Source organism: Benincasa hispida, chromosome 12, assembly GCF_027475165.1.
Source record: "Benincasa hispida cultivar pf3 chromosome 12, pf3_genome.v1.1, whole genome shotgun sequence".
Taxonomy (NCBI): Eukaryota; Viridiplantae; Streptophyta; class Magnoliopsida; order Cucurbitales; family Cucurbitaceae; genus Benincasa; species Benincasa hispida.
The window spans coordinates 4,816,694-4,832,389 of NC_143489.1; the positions used below are offsets into that span (position 1 = coordinate 4,816,694).

General features: G+C 29.1%; 1 long non-coding RNA gene across 1 annotated transcript; it reads left to right on the forward strand.

Annotated features, from left to right (window-relative positions):
• The first annotated feature begins 2,158 nt into the window (after nucleotides 1-2,158).
• On the forward strand, nucleotides 2,159-3,482 carry LOC150031709 (uncharacterized). Its single transcript, XR_016525526.1, has 2 exons — nucleotides 2,159-3,037; nucleotides 3,235-3,482. It is a non-coding gene; the product is annotated as an uncharacterized LOC150031709 (long non-coding RNA).
• Nucleotides 3,483-15,696: the final 12,214 nt, after the last annotated feature.

The window sequence follows — 15,696 nt, forward strand, 5'->3', positions numbered from 1 at the left end:
CATCATACCGATTATATCACATATAATCAAAATACCTCTTGTCGATTTAAACATTTCAAATCAACACAAAGAACTTGATTCTTCAACATGAATCCAAGCTACCAAGGGAACCTCATGGACCTGTAGATCCGAAGCTCCAACGGTACGTGAATAACTGACTAAACTCTTTAGTCACGGGATCTACCATCCGTTAACTGTCAGACACTCTACTAAAGACCGATAACTGAACTCTTCTCACTACAAATATATTATGTGTCTATCTTAACCAATAAGCAGTGCGACAACCCTTCACAAATCGCTCGTAAGTACAATTGAGCCAATAACCGTTATGCCCCTGTAGTTATATCTGTCTCCTCACGTACCATTGATCCCTCTAATGAACATAAATCATAGTCCTACTATGACTGAGTCTTCTCTTCTAAAGAAAAGTTGTGGCCACTATGTTCAAGCCCCGGAATCAGCTCTTAAGGGAGCAATCTCTTTACTTATCCCTGCTTCGGGAAAGAAGTGAATTCCATATTATGGATTGAGTTCCCAACTCCCAGATCAGATAAATCCCTAAAAAGGTAGGCATGTAGAGTTGACAATTTGGCCACTCTTACCCATACTAATCAAAGGACCGCCCTCAAAGGCAGGAGTTCACAAAACACTCAGGATTGAGGTTGTGTCACATATGTTCGTTTAGGTGAGATGCAAGTCTCTAGTATCAACGACGTTATATACAGAGTCTAGTCATCTCGTGGTCCAGGTCTTATACAAAATTTTTGTATAGGACAACCCCGCTCCACGTCTCCACATGAATGGTCAGGATCAACCATATGTAGTAGTTTACAACAATTGAAAACCTCTACAAAGCGGGTCGTATCCGTAGTGTCACCAGGATCAGGTGTCCCACCTTAATCCTTATACTACATACCGATTTAGGTTATCACTTAAGGCATGATCCACTTGTATATCACATATACATGCTTAAGTTCACATAAGATAACCAATGAGCTTTGTTTATTGGATATGAGTAAATGTCAGGGTATAAACTGTACAAGTAGCAACTTCAATCCAATATTTCTCACTGAGAATAGCATTAGATAGTAGACATCTAACTCTTTCCATAATTGTTCTATTCATCCTCTCTGCAACCCCATTCTACTAAGGTGTAAACCTAACTGTCTTGTGTCTAGTGATTCCATTTTCTCTACAAAACTTATTAAATTTCTCACTACAAAATTCCAACCCATTGGCAGTCCTTACGTATTTAGTTTCTTTGAGGTTTGCTTCTCTATTGTGAGTTTTCATTCTTTGAATTTATAAAAAACTTGGTATTTAGATTTAAGAAAGAAAATCCAACTTTTTCTTAACAAGTCATAGGTAAAGGAAAGTAAGTATCTTGAGCCACTGAGGCTTGGAGTTGGGGCTGGTCCCCATAGATAAGAGTGAATGTAGTCTAGGATGGATTTGGTTGAGTGTTGTGCCTTCGTGAATTTGTGTCTTGTAGCCTTGCCCAATACAAGATGTTCACAAAAAGTGAGTTGATTAGAAATCCTTTTAGGTAGTATACCTTGTTTAGATAGAGCTTTCAGCCCCTTAGCACTAATGTGTGACAACCTCTTATGTCAAATGTCAGCCTCTGCGAATTCATTAGTGGTCACTGTATAGGCTCTTATCATCGTTTCAACTACTATGACAACAAATAGCTCATTGACCTTCTCTCCAACTAGGACCATCTTAGAATCTTTTAGAACTTCACGAGTTCTTCCTTTTCCTATGTATTCACACCCTACTGCATCTAACATTCCCAAGGAGATCAAATTTCTCTTAAGATGTGGCACATGTCTTACATTTCTAAGGAGATCCACAGTCCCATCTTTGAATTTTGATGACACTGATCAAATCCCTTCAATTTTACAAGCTTGATTGTTGCTCGTGTAGACCATATCTCCATCAATTTCCTTGTAGGTATTGAACCAAGGTCTCATAGGGGTCATATGGTAGATGCATCCAGAGTCCATGACCCAATCATGTTTCCCTAGGGGATTTACGTAGTTGGCCTTGTCTTGTGTTGAAGCTAGAGCATTAGAGTAAATATAAGATCATTTTACAATTGAGGCTTCAGGTTGTTTGCCTTTGGCTTTTTTTCTCCTTTTCCTAATTCTTTCTTTTAAGAATAAAACAATATTTGATCAGGTGGCCTTTCTTTTTACAATATTTGCAATTAGTCTTTCTTTTAGGCTTGTTTTCATCCGTTTGTTGTTGTTTTTCTCCTTTGGAGTGATTGAGCTTAAAATTCCCCTACAAACAATCCTTCACCACTTGGTCGTTCTTTCTTCACTATTTGCATCTCAAGTTCTCTCGTTCTTAAGGTTGTGATGATTGTATCTGTGGTTATAGTATCCCTTCCATATTTCAAAACATTTCTAACTTCTTTGTAGAAGTCCGGTAGGGAGTTTAGAAGCATATATGCCTCATTTTCATCACCTATTTTGTCCCAAAGGTTCTTAAACTCAACAACAATCTTCTTAAATTCATCAAAGTTGTCATAAAGAGATCTTGATGAGTCCACTTTAAATGTAAGGAATCTCTCCCTTAGATACATCTTATTTGGAAGATCCTTAGTTGCATATAAATCTTCCAACTTAGTCCAAATCCTGTAGGTTGTCTCTTGATCAAGGACTTGCCTCAAAATGTTGTCACTCAGATTTATAACTAAAGTTTTATAAGCTGTCAGCTCCCAATCTTCCTTTTCTTGAGTTGTGACTGTATTTGGTAGAGTAGATGGATCAAGAAAGGCCTTGTGAGCCTTCTATTGGCCAAGGATGGCTCTGATTTTGGCTTCTACAAGCCAAAATCATCATTTCCATTGAATTTCTCCACTTTAAACCTTGCTACTGCCATGACTTCACTAAATCTTGATTCTTGATTCTCAAAGAACTGAAATCTTGATAGTCTTTATGCTTTGATACCGGTTTGTTGGGTTTTTAGTTTGATTTTAGGCCCAATACTTGAATAACAAAGATCCACTATGATCAGAATTGGAAATATGGTAAGTGAATTGAAAGGTTGAGAAGTTGGCCACATCTTTTGATGGAGCCACACGCGTGATAAGCTCCACTTTCTTTACTATACAGATCAAACAAGTAAAGGAAAAATTTATTCAAAAAAGAAAGCTTCTCTCTCTCTACAACGTTTTGCTCTCATTTCTCTCTAGCTTTCTCTTTTGATGTTTATGGCGATTTGCAGGTAGTTTTGGAAGAAATTTGGCATGTAATCCATGAAAGAAGAAAAGAAGAGGAAGAAGAAGGCAAGGATGTGCGTGGTTTTACTAGTCAAGCCTACATCCACTAGAAGGGTGTTAATTTCCTTTATTTAGAACTACAAGAAGATGAATTCTTCTCTTCTTACAAATTTCTTTCTGTTTTCAAGTGCATGTAGTAAATGTAAACAACTATATATTTATAGACCATGGACTGTTACATGATTTTTTATAATTTGTTTTGTTTTGTTTTTTGTTTTGTTTTTAGAAATAGGATTGTTAGATTAAACTCTTCAGTTGCACTTCAACGGATGAAGAACTTACACATCGGAATAGTGAGCAACAAGTAAGAACATAATGTAGAAAAATTTGGCCGTCGAACAAAAATCGTCTTGCTCAATAAAATAAAAATACGGTTGACCTAAATGGACAACATAAATCTTTTTAAATAATCAAATATAAGAAAGGAAACAAATCTCCATTTGGAATAGGAAGGTCGTGTTTCAATAAAGAAAAATATCATACGAAATATTACTATCGGATAATTCCATATAAGGAAAATATTTTGCAGAAAAATACTCTGTTTCTCGACTTTATTTGAGACAACTACAAAAACCACTACTTTTGAAAAATTATAAAGCCAAATATACAAATCTCCGACCCTACTTTTTTTTTCTTTTTGCAGCATAAGACAAACATTATAATAATAAGTCGAATGACAAGCAAGTGAATGAAAATATAACTACACAAGAATTGAAATAATAAAACTAGCTAAAACTTGTACAAAAGGAAAAAGAGATTTTTTAAAAAAATCCAACTCAAACGATGAGTTTGATTCTTCTTTTGTAAGGGGTAATTGAGTTGTTACAACCCTAAACTTTCGACTCAAGAAAACATGGAAAATATAGACAAAGACAAAATGACAATGATAACAAGACGTAAAAATACAATAATTAAACATTAGTTTGAACTAATATAACTCTTGAAACCAAGACTTAATCATAATACTTGCACTAGCTAATAGAGCTATTGTAATCAGAAAATTTGGTCGTGAATTATTAAAAAAAAAAAACAACAACAACAAAAACAAAAATTATTTTCCAATACCAAAAAAAATATAAATCCTAAAAGTAATCTTGTGTAAACTAATGCAAATTTGTTAACAACGGTTGAAAAATTATTCCTAATCTTGGTAAACATCATAACAAAAAAAAACACCACAATCAAGCGATAGATATTTTTAATAACGTAATATAATTTATTCGACACAAAATCGAAATTTTTTTAATATATTAAACATATTTTAAAGTTCATAGATCTATTAGATATGAACTATTTATTAAACGCTATAACTCATATTACTAAGTAAAAGATAGATATTTGAATATCATAAGAGTTAAAAACTACTCTAAATTTCGAGTTTCAATTATTGGTTATTATTTTATCTTATCAATATAGTTCATAACCACACATTTACAACCCAATAATTTATATAGGGCTATGGGAGCAAATTTCAAGTATAATTTTCTCCAAAGTGGAAAACAATAGATAAGGAAGAGAAATGATTAGACCACCTAACCTAAACATTTTTAGATTAAGCTTAAAAATTGAAGATATTGGGGAAAGAAGCAGAGAAAATTCCACAAAATGAGGTACAAATAAGAGCAAAAAAAAAGACAATAACATGTGGACAGATCCATCAAGATTTAAGATGAAGATACAGTTCAAAAAAATATCCAAATTCATGTAAATAAATTTTCAAAAAATAAAATTAATAAATAAAACAGCTGTGGGAATGTCATTTCAAGGGACAACCCAATTAATAATGAATGGTTGTGAACCCAATTCCATTCCACCCTCCAAATAACTTCTTGTCTTCTATTGTCTGTCAATAATTCTCACTGTTTCACAAAATAGTTGCAATTTAATTTAGGTTATATCTCTTTATTTTTTAAATAAAATCCAGTTAAAATAACTACAAAATTATTAACAAATACTCTAAATTGATTCACTCACACAAATTTTAAGTAATACAGTTCAAAGGTTTATAGTTATAAGTTATTTACTATTATTTAATATTTTTAATTATTAAAAAAAAAAACAGCTATACGCCCGGGTGAATAGGGAGATCTCTGTGCTTCATATGGCTTATTAGTTACTCTCCATGTGATATGTCCTTTCATGTGGGGACGAGTTAGGACTTTCCCATTACATTTTTATCTTTTAATTTTTAGAGCACCTAACAAGTAGAGATATCTTTTTTTTTTTTTTTTTTTTTTTTTTTTAGAATTTTCCGATTAGACCGAGAATGAAAGAGGAAGTGAAAAAAAATTCATCGTGAACTAAACGGAGGCAAAAGCGAAGAATGCATTTCCTGTCCTCGCCCCCGTCTTAGTTAAGCTCTATTTATTTATTTAGTATAATTATTTAATGATATGTTATTTTTATTATTATAAATATTGCATTCAAATTTTAAGTTTCATTATTTATTAGTCAAGATAATTAATATATTTAAATTGAATATTTAAATTTAGATTATGTAACTGAATAATTTGATTTATATTTATTTCTTTCTACTAAAAAAGTTATTTGTTTTTTAAAACAAACAATTGAGTAATTTATCTTTAAATTCAGATTTTTATGTAAAACTAACTACAATAAACAATTTGATGATAGAGTTAATTATTTATTAAAATTTGTTCACACTAATAATTTAAAATAATTGATTTTTTCTTTTAAACTAATGGGAAAAAATTACAGGAACCCGAACCCAAGGAATCCCTACCCTAATTCCTATAGGAATTTCACAGGGATGTGAAATGAAATAGGGAGTAGGGATAGGTACGGGGAATGACATCCCAAGTCCCTCCCCAACCCGTGAACATCTCTATTAACAAGATTATAGAAATGATTTAAGAAAATAAAAAATAATAAAATAATAAAAAGGTGTAGCCCAGCACAATTTATATTGCACCATTGAAAATCAGCCATAAAAAAACAAAATGATTATTTTTATCTTTTTTTAAACTATATAATAAAAATATGAGGAATGAGATTAGCCACAGCTTAGATTCCATCTATTTATTACCCTTTAAAAAAATATCTTAACTTCAAACATTACAATATTTAAAAAATATATATATATGTCCAAATTTAATTCTAGATAACTAGTCAATCGGTGATGTAAAAATACATTTCTATTGATCACTAAGAATATATCAACTATGATTTTTCCTATTTCGTCCGTAAATTTAAGCTTAAGTTACATTCCTTGTGCATTGATTTCTTTTTTTCAATTTAAGTCTTCACTTTTATATTAAAAATAGTTGAGGTATATATATATATACTTGGGAAATATTATATCAATTCTATACTCTAAAATCCTAGACTTCCGTATGTGAATCAATTTATATGTTATTTCAGAATTTTATTTTAAAATGTTAATGCTTCACTTGAGAAAAATACTTCTTTAAATATAAATATTAATGCATACTAGAGAAAAAAAGCGAGAAATTAAATAAATAATAGCAATTTTTTGGGTTAAATTTTAGTATTTTTCATCATCTCGTCTTTCCTGGTTTTTTCTTTACTTACTAAAAAAACATGTGATGATACTTATTGCTATTTTAATGAAATGTTTGGAGAAGAAATTTTATTTCTTTATATTTAGTTAATTTTTTAAAATATAATAAAATAAAAAGTGTTTATCACGAAAGTTTAGTATTTAAATTGGTAAAATTTTAACCAATACAATTTCAAATTTTAGAGTATAAAAGTTGATAGTGGGTATTAACTAAAAACAAATTTTTTTTAAAAAAAAATCAAACAATGTGTGTTACTAGATTGATTATTAAAAAAAAAATTAGAAGTATATGTTAACATAAATTCCCAAGGAGAAGGGGAAAAAACTAGAGTTAAAGTAAAAAGGTAAAAAGATGTATTGATTAAAAAAATGTAGGGTTTGGTAAAATCAAAGAAGCATATGATTTATGTTACCAATGAGATTGGACTTTCATTTGTGGAGGGGAACATAAAAATCAGACAAGATGTGACACAATGAATTTTGTTGTTGATAAACTGAATCATAACAGTGCCAATGTAATCTTTGAAACTCTCAATTGGGGATAAATTCATGGCCACATACCCTAATTTGGTACCTTACCTAATTTTTGCATTATTTAGCTAAACTCCAAACATAACCTATCTGCCTTTCTCCCTTAATTAACCAATTCTTACTAATCATTTACATTATTTCTCTCTAACATTTTTATATATAAACATAACAATCTGCCTGTGATACCTTTTTACCCTCTAAATGTAACTATTTATATTGTTTTGCAATTGCTAATTGCATCTTCACTTTCCTCAACAAAACAAACACAAGAAATGGCATCATCACATTCAAATTCTTGAGGTTTGGATAGTAAAACTATGAGTTTGAAGCAAAAATTACCTCAATAGGTCAAGTAAAAAGAATAGTAAATTTTTTTCTTTTTTCTCTTTTTAATTAAAGGGCTATTTTGTCAATGCCAAGTATACATGAATAGTTGGCATCCCATCTAACTTTTTTTGAGATTCTGGTTTCTTTCATTTTATTTTATTTCAAGTATTGTTTGGGTAGAAATGATTTTTCATATAGACTTAAGAACTAATAGAACGTGAAATTACTTGAAATGTTTGGGATGATTGGAGTTCACTCGTGTTTGATTGTATTATTGTGAGAACAATATTATTCGAAATTATGTTGTACTTTTAAACCCTTTTTTAAATTAGGTTAGATATCAAATAGTCGATAAAAAATAATTGAAATGTACGAGAAACGATTGAGAGTATATTTTCTACTTCAAATTATCTTTGTTTGGTAGTTGAGACATTGTTTAATGCTTAAAAAGATATTTAAGAAATTAATATGATGATTATAGTTTTTTTTTCTTTTAAATAACATTCATAAACAACTAAAAATACTCTAAATATACAATCTTTTGGTTCATAATCGTATAGCATTTACAAATCTTATAACTCAAGGGGCATTTGGGGCAACAACTTGAAGTTGGTGGAGTAGGTTAGTACAACTCACTCCATATTTGGCACACTAAATATAATAGTGGTATTTACAATCATTTATAGCCTGCAATTAAGTCTAAGTATAGTAAATATTATTTCAAAATCATATTTGTTATATTTACTAGTTGTTCAGTATTTACTATTTTTCATTCATTACGAGAGCCTTTGGGACAAGAACTATCATAAGACTATAATAATCACTTTTTGTTACAATAAATAATAATTTGTACACCCCAATTAGCAACAGTCAACACTATTTCAAAACTTTTATTTGCTACAATTTTTACTATTTACTATAGTTTTTACTATTTTACATTCATAATTTTTTTTTTTTTTTTTTTTTTTTGCTATAGTGTTTACTATTTTTTTCACAAACTAAAATAGTTTACATCTCAAACACATATTATTATAACTCAAACTAAAATAGTTTATACTTTAATCACAAACTATTATAACCCAACTATAATAATTAAGACTACAATAACCAACTCCTTACCCCAAACATTCCCTCCTTTTTTTTGTTACCCCAAACACAAACTATTATAAGTCAGACGACAATAATCTAAACTCCAAACACAAATTATTATAACTCATTATTTATAATATCCATTAATTATAATAATTAATTGAGAGTCCCAAACTCTCCTTAAATGTTTTCAAAATTGGGGTAAGATTTTTGTAATATATAGAAGATTATAGAAAACTCTTTTAAAAAATAACCTAGCGAATACGGTTAGACTCGTGTGAATTATCCTGAACTTCTCTTATTCCATGTTAGAAGCTTGTTTAATATGTTACACAAACTCAAACTCTAGGGTGAAAAATCAATTTTCAAAGTTTTATTTGATGTATCAATTTTTTTGAAAAAAAAAAACAATAATAAATATAACCCTAAACTTAAATAAGTGTTGTAATTTATATTATTCGTTCAATTTTTGTCATCACCCGATATTTTTTTTCAACTTGTAAGCAAAAATCTCTCAAATTTCACGAACTCGACCAAGATGAAACCTAACATGAAATTAAAGATAGCTTAGTATACAATCTCTTCAAAACTCACAAATTAAAAAAATCAATGTATTTTCTCTTCGAAACCTCGTTAATTTAGTGTTAAACTTATATATAAAATAACTCATAAAGGCGTTTTCTTGACGAATTTTCAATGAAATTTTTTTGTTTAAAAAAAAAATTGCTTAACACTTAATTAAATTGAAGGTAACATTTTCATGGGTTGAAATTGAAAGTTGATATGATATAATTACAACCCAATATTAGGATTTGAAAAATGATATTTTCCCTCTTCTTAAGTACCTTCATGAATTGAAGTTACCTTGAAATTGAATGAAAAACAGAGAAGGGGGGAAACCAAAAGGTGAAGTAAACAGTTACTTTGGTTAAGGTATATATTTACGGATAGAAGAGACATATTGCAAAAGGAGATGGAAAGAAAAGGGGAAAAAGTATTGATTGGACTGATGGAAATGAAATGATATTGATAATAGTAAAGAGAAAGAAAGTGAAGAGGGAAGGGAGAGGGGGGATACCATTTCTCAATAGGAAAGCAGCCTTTTGGAGTTGATATGACACTGATTTCAGGAAGTGACTGAGAATCTGATATAATTAAAGTTATATACAATTCTTCAAATTTCTTCTTCTCCATCATGTTTTCTCCCATTGGTTGTTTGGTGGTTCCCCCCACCCATCTATGTCTCCCCCTTCCTTTCCCTCATTATTTTACATTTGAATTCCAATACAATCCCTCTCTATATACATACCTCATTTTCATTTTTCTATTCAACAACTTCACCTTATGTTTACTCTTCATTTTTTTAAGTATTTTAGTTGTTTAAACTTTATAATGCTTCTTTTAGGTTTTACATGTCGGTTCATATTGTATAAATGACAGTGGCAAGACTCTATGATATTGGTTTTGCAAAATACGCCTAATTTAATGGAAGATTTTTGTGTAAGTGTCACAAACGATGACGGTTAAAATTAAAAAATATAGTGCTTTTACAAATCGTTATCATATGTATACGATGTTTTTCTAGTATTGTAGACTAAAATTATTGAAATGTTTAGTTTTTATGTCCCGTTGTTATCATCTAAGTAGAAACTTTGATGTGACATCTTTTGTTCTTTTGTACACGTGTTTATACAAATATTTAAAATTTCACGTGTGTATAGTAGATTATTACGATTTTAGAATTTTTAAAAGTTAAAAGCCACACCCACACACATACATAAATAGTGTAGATTGAAAGATAGATTTTTAGGTAGAGTTTAGAGACTACAAATTGAGTGTTCATGAGCATGTAAGAACCGAAATAGACTAAATATGAAAGTTTGGAGAAAAGAATAAGATTTCAAACATATTTGACTGATCTTTTTTTTTAATAAGAGAATTAGGAGACGAACGATCACTAAATGTATCATGATATCTTGTTGAATTTATTGAAAATTAATCTAATCCATCCTATTTAATTATTGAATCTCAAGTTTTAAACCATAAATTAAATTTTTAGAATCACAAACCCATAAACTAAACTGAGTGTTCATTAGCTTAATTTCTCTACCTAAATATGATTACAATACCATACAACTACAAGTTTTATATGTTGATATTACAATGATATATATTCTTTTTAACGTTCCTATATGTTCATATTTGCTTTCTCTCTTGTTTAGATATGCTATAATGTCAAATGGCACATGAAAATGTGTATGATTGAGGAATCTCATCTCTTTCATAGCAATATAGGGTTTTTAATTATTGTGCATGTCTAAATTTCAATTTCCAACATTGTTTCTGTAGTGTCTTGAATGATATATGCATAGTTTATGATTTTCTTTTGTCAAGTAATATCAAAATATTGATATTGACATTTAATTATTAAAAAAATAAAAGATTCTCATGTGATATCCAATTAAAAGGACGTTTGGATCGAAGTAATATTATAATAATCATCTCTTGCTACTTACTATTTGTTATAATTTTTACTATTTTACATTCATTATTTTCTTATTCTTTGCTATATCGTTTACTATTTATTTTTCAAATTAAAATAGTTTATACCTCAAACACATACTATTAACCCAAACTAAAATAATTCATTCCGCAAACACAAACTATTATAACTCAACTATAATAATCAACTATTTACACCAAACACCTCCTAAATGTTTTGTTGGATGCAAATTTATATTTAAAACGGTCTATTGATTATATTTAAAACGATTTATTGATTATTTTTAAAACGGTCCATTGATTAATTTTAAAACGGTTAGTTGATTATATTTAAAACGGTTTGTTAATTATTTTTAAAACGGTCAGTTTCGACGCTGAAGGCCTATAAAAGCGAGGCCTTCAGTAGTTCGTGAGATACAGAATTCATTCTCATAATTCCCACTTCATTTTCCTCTCCTCCTCCATCTTAGATTTTCGAGCAGTGAGTTTAGAAAGAGTGTACGTTTCAATCGGTAATGGTGCATTTCCGATCGGTTTTCATTTGGCTGTTTTATCCTTGGGGCAACGTGGCAATTTCAGACCTGCTTGCACACTTGGGCGAGCCGTGAAACATCTTAAAGAGAACGAGGTTCGCGACTCAGCCTATAACGAGTTTTTGTTTTGCAGATTTTGCTTTTCTCTTGACCGCCATGACTTGACTAGTTCATCATTCTGAGGGTCCTACCATTTCCAACCTATTTTGTTTAAATTTATGACTATTTTTAGTTGATCGGTATCTTTTTAGTTTTATTCTTAAAATTCAAATGTTTATTACAATTATTGAGTTTAGGAATAAAACCTTATTGCGTGACTATATTACACAAAGACTACTTTATCATCATCTTAATTGGAGATATACCTCATAAACTTCTAGAAATTTGATCACAGGGTTCTGTAAATATATTCTTATTGGCATTGTAAAAAGAACATTTTTTTCCTTCCAAAAAGAAAAGAGAAAAAAACATCTTTTTATGCCAAAAAGGAAGCAAAAAAAAAAAAAACTCACAATCTGATCTGACAGACACCAAAAGCACATTTACACATTTGATTCTTTCCTCATCCAAATTGCAAAATGGAATAATTAGAATCAAATGACCTAATTAACTAAGCAAATCCAAAAACTTCCTAAAACCCAAACAAAAACATGTAAAAAGGGAACAATTGAAGAAAAAGAAGTAACATAAAAATCACCAATTTGAAGAACCACCCCACTCACTCATCTTCTTGAGAATATTCATGCGAATTTTTAATTTATTATTATTATTTATAAATTAAAAGGAAAAAAAAAAAAAAAAGAAAAAAAAAAAGCCTTTTGAGAAAATAAAAAACTAAAGAAACCCAGTTGGAAAAAAATTAAACTTTATTTTTTGGTCAAGGAGTTTGAGGGAGCAGGCTCCAAACAAGCCCCCCAAAAAGTTTGCACTAAACAGACAGACACCAAATTCCTTAAGAAAAAACATATCATCTTCTTCTTCATAGTCAAACAGCACTAACATAATACACACACTGCTATGTTTTGCCCTCTTTAGTGCCTCTTGTGGGTGCTGCCTCTCTCCACCAATTTTATCTCACTTTTCTTTGTTATCATCCATTTTCAGACATACAAATAAATGTAACCTAAAACATAGCCTTCAAATCTCCAATCTCTCTCTTTAGTTCGGATATATATGTTCAAAACAAATGGAGCCAAAATTATTAGTTTTTAGAAACTTAAAATCTAAGGTTGTATATTATGTTTCTTTTAGGGCCGTTTGGGCAAATACTATAAATACTATTTCAAAATCTTATTTCAAAACTTCATTTGTTATAGCTTTTACTATTTTACATTCATTATTTTTTATTTTTTCGCTACCGTGTTTACTATTTTATTCTAAAAGTAAAATACTTTACACCTCAAATACATACTAATTTAATCCAAACTAAAGTAATCTACACCCCAAATACAAATCATTACTATGATAATCAACTCCTTAGTGACTTTAAATGTGTTTGGTAGAAATTCTATAAACTAAATTCCAATTTAGTCAAGTATTTGTTGGATAAAATTATTTTATACAACAAAATGGTTATACAATTTTAATATAATAGGAGTAAAGAAATTCGAACTAAAAAAAATGGTTGGTCCTCACATATATGGTATGAAAGTTAACTATGATTTTTTTTTGGTAAAGATAATTTTACTTATCAACTAAATGTTAAGTTCCATCTCAATTATTATTGATTAATTAATTTTTATGTTATAAATTTTGTATGGTTATTGTTTTTACAATATCATATATTTTTAATTTAATTAACAAACAATGAAATAAGATATAATGCAAAATATCGTATTTATAAAAAAAAAAAAAAACATGTAGCTTTTCATTTGTGAAATCTTTTAGATGAAAATGTTGTTTTTTTTAAACTTTCGTACTTTCTTAATATATATATTGATCAAACATATATTCACTTAATTCATTTGATTATTCACTTAATTCATTTGATTAAGTGAATAAATGAAAACATAAACAAAACACAATCATAATTCTAATAGAATTAGGATAAGTTTTGATTGACTTGAGAAAAAAAATTTTTTTAAAAAAATCATTTTTATTTAAATACTTTGGATAAAAAGTGATTAAAATACATTTGAAAACTATTTTAAATGGTTATCAAACATTCCAACTTTTTCCAAAATAGCTTAATTTTTTAAATAAAACATTTGAAAATGTATTCCAAACATACTCTTTGACAACATTAAATCAAGATATTATTTGAGAAGTACTTAAAATTATATGATTGGCTAATATATAATATTTGAGGCATAAAAGATTTTACCACATTTGTAAATAAATTGACACATCTAAAATAATTACCTTAAAATTGTCATTTAAAAATGGTTTTCAATCATCAATCTTACAAAGTTTAAAAAATTATACAAACAAGTTTGTATGGTGGATTTGATCTTCTAATCTCTTTTATGGATTCAAAATTCAAACATTTCTCAGCAAACAAGATACCCATTATCAATAGGTAGAAGGATTCATGTGTAGTTTAACAAAAACGAATAGGCTTAAACCAAATGAACAATTTTGAATATATATTGAAAATGATTTGAAATGGGGAGGAAGGAATAAAAATTGGCTTTAGTGGGCGTGGTGGTAAAGCTGGTTAAAAGGATCAGGAAACCTACGTCTAATTCTTGAGTTTTTTTAGCAGAGAGAAAGAGAAAGAGAGTTGATTTTATTATTATATATTGGTTTGTTTGTTTGTATTATTTATTGCATTTGAGTGTTTCACTGCCCACATTTGATTAGTCTTTTCACCTGCAGAAATGGAATAAAATTACTATTAATTTAACAATGTGTTTTTGTACTTCAAAACCAACTTGGCTGCACAAAGCAAACAGTGTCTAGCCGTACTAAAATGTTTTTGAACTTGTAAATATTTCACATGCTTTTATACTCATGTGTTTGTTTGCCCTTCTTAATAGTACTATAAATAAATAGTGACATTTGTTTTTTTTTTTTTTTTTAATTTCTTATATTATTCTTAATTTGATTACTTTCTCTAAAGAGCTGCATGACTTAAAGATAACATTTTAAAATAGTGTTAAAGTGAGGATTTAAGTGGTCCAACTATACACATTGTGTGGTAATATACAAAAGAAATTAAAAATGCTTCTAACTAGGGCTTTGTTTGTTTGGAAATACCAAAAAATTAAAAAAAAAAAATCAAAATTAAAAATACTCCAATTATTTATATTTGTCCCATCATGAACATGAACCCTAGGGACACTAGCCTTCTACTAGCATCTCTAGGCCTTGAGCTTTATATTATTTATACTCTTTTAATACTTTTTATTACTTTAAAAATCCAATGCTCACCTTTCCAATTACCCTTTGTCTTCACACAAAAATATTGACAAATACTACATGTTGGAATTATATTGTTTCAAATTATATATAAAAGTTTTCTTAGGAATTGTTTGAGTAAGGAATGAAATAGTGAAAAGTAAACAGTTATGAAGTTAAGGAAGTTGTGAACTCTTTGGACCTACAATGGAAGAAGTTAATAAGATATAAAATTGATATTTTTTAATTGCGGGATCCACAAATTACTTAAGTAAAATAAGGAGTGAAGTTCACAAATCCCTACTTCTCAACTCCTTGGGTCGACACGCTCTTAGTAAACAAATTAAAATATAAATTTGAAAACGGGTGATTCCATAAAAATGTAGTTGAATTTCCCATTTGATAGCAAATTTAAAATTTTGATTCGAATTTAAACAATTGTTTTATATGTGTATTTGATACTATATTTATTAACCATTAAACTAGTTGGGAATGCGACCAAAGTTCCACATTAGTTAGATAAAAGGGGGATCATGAGTATATAA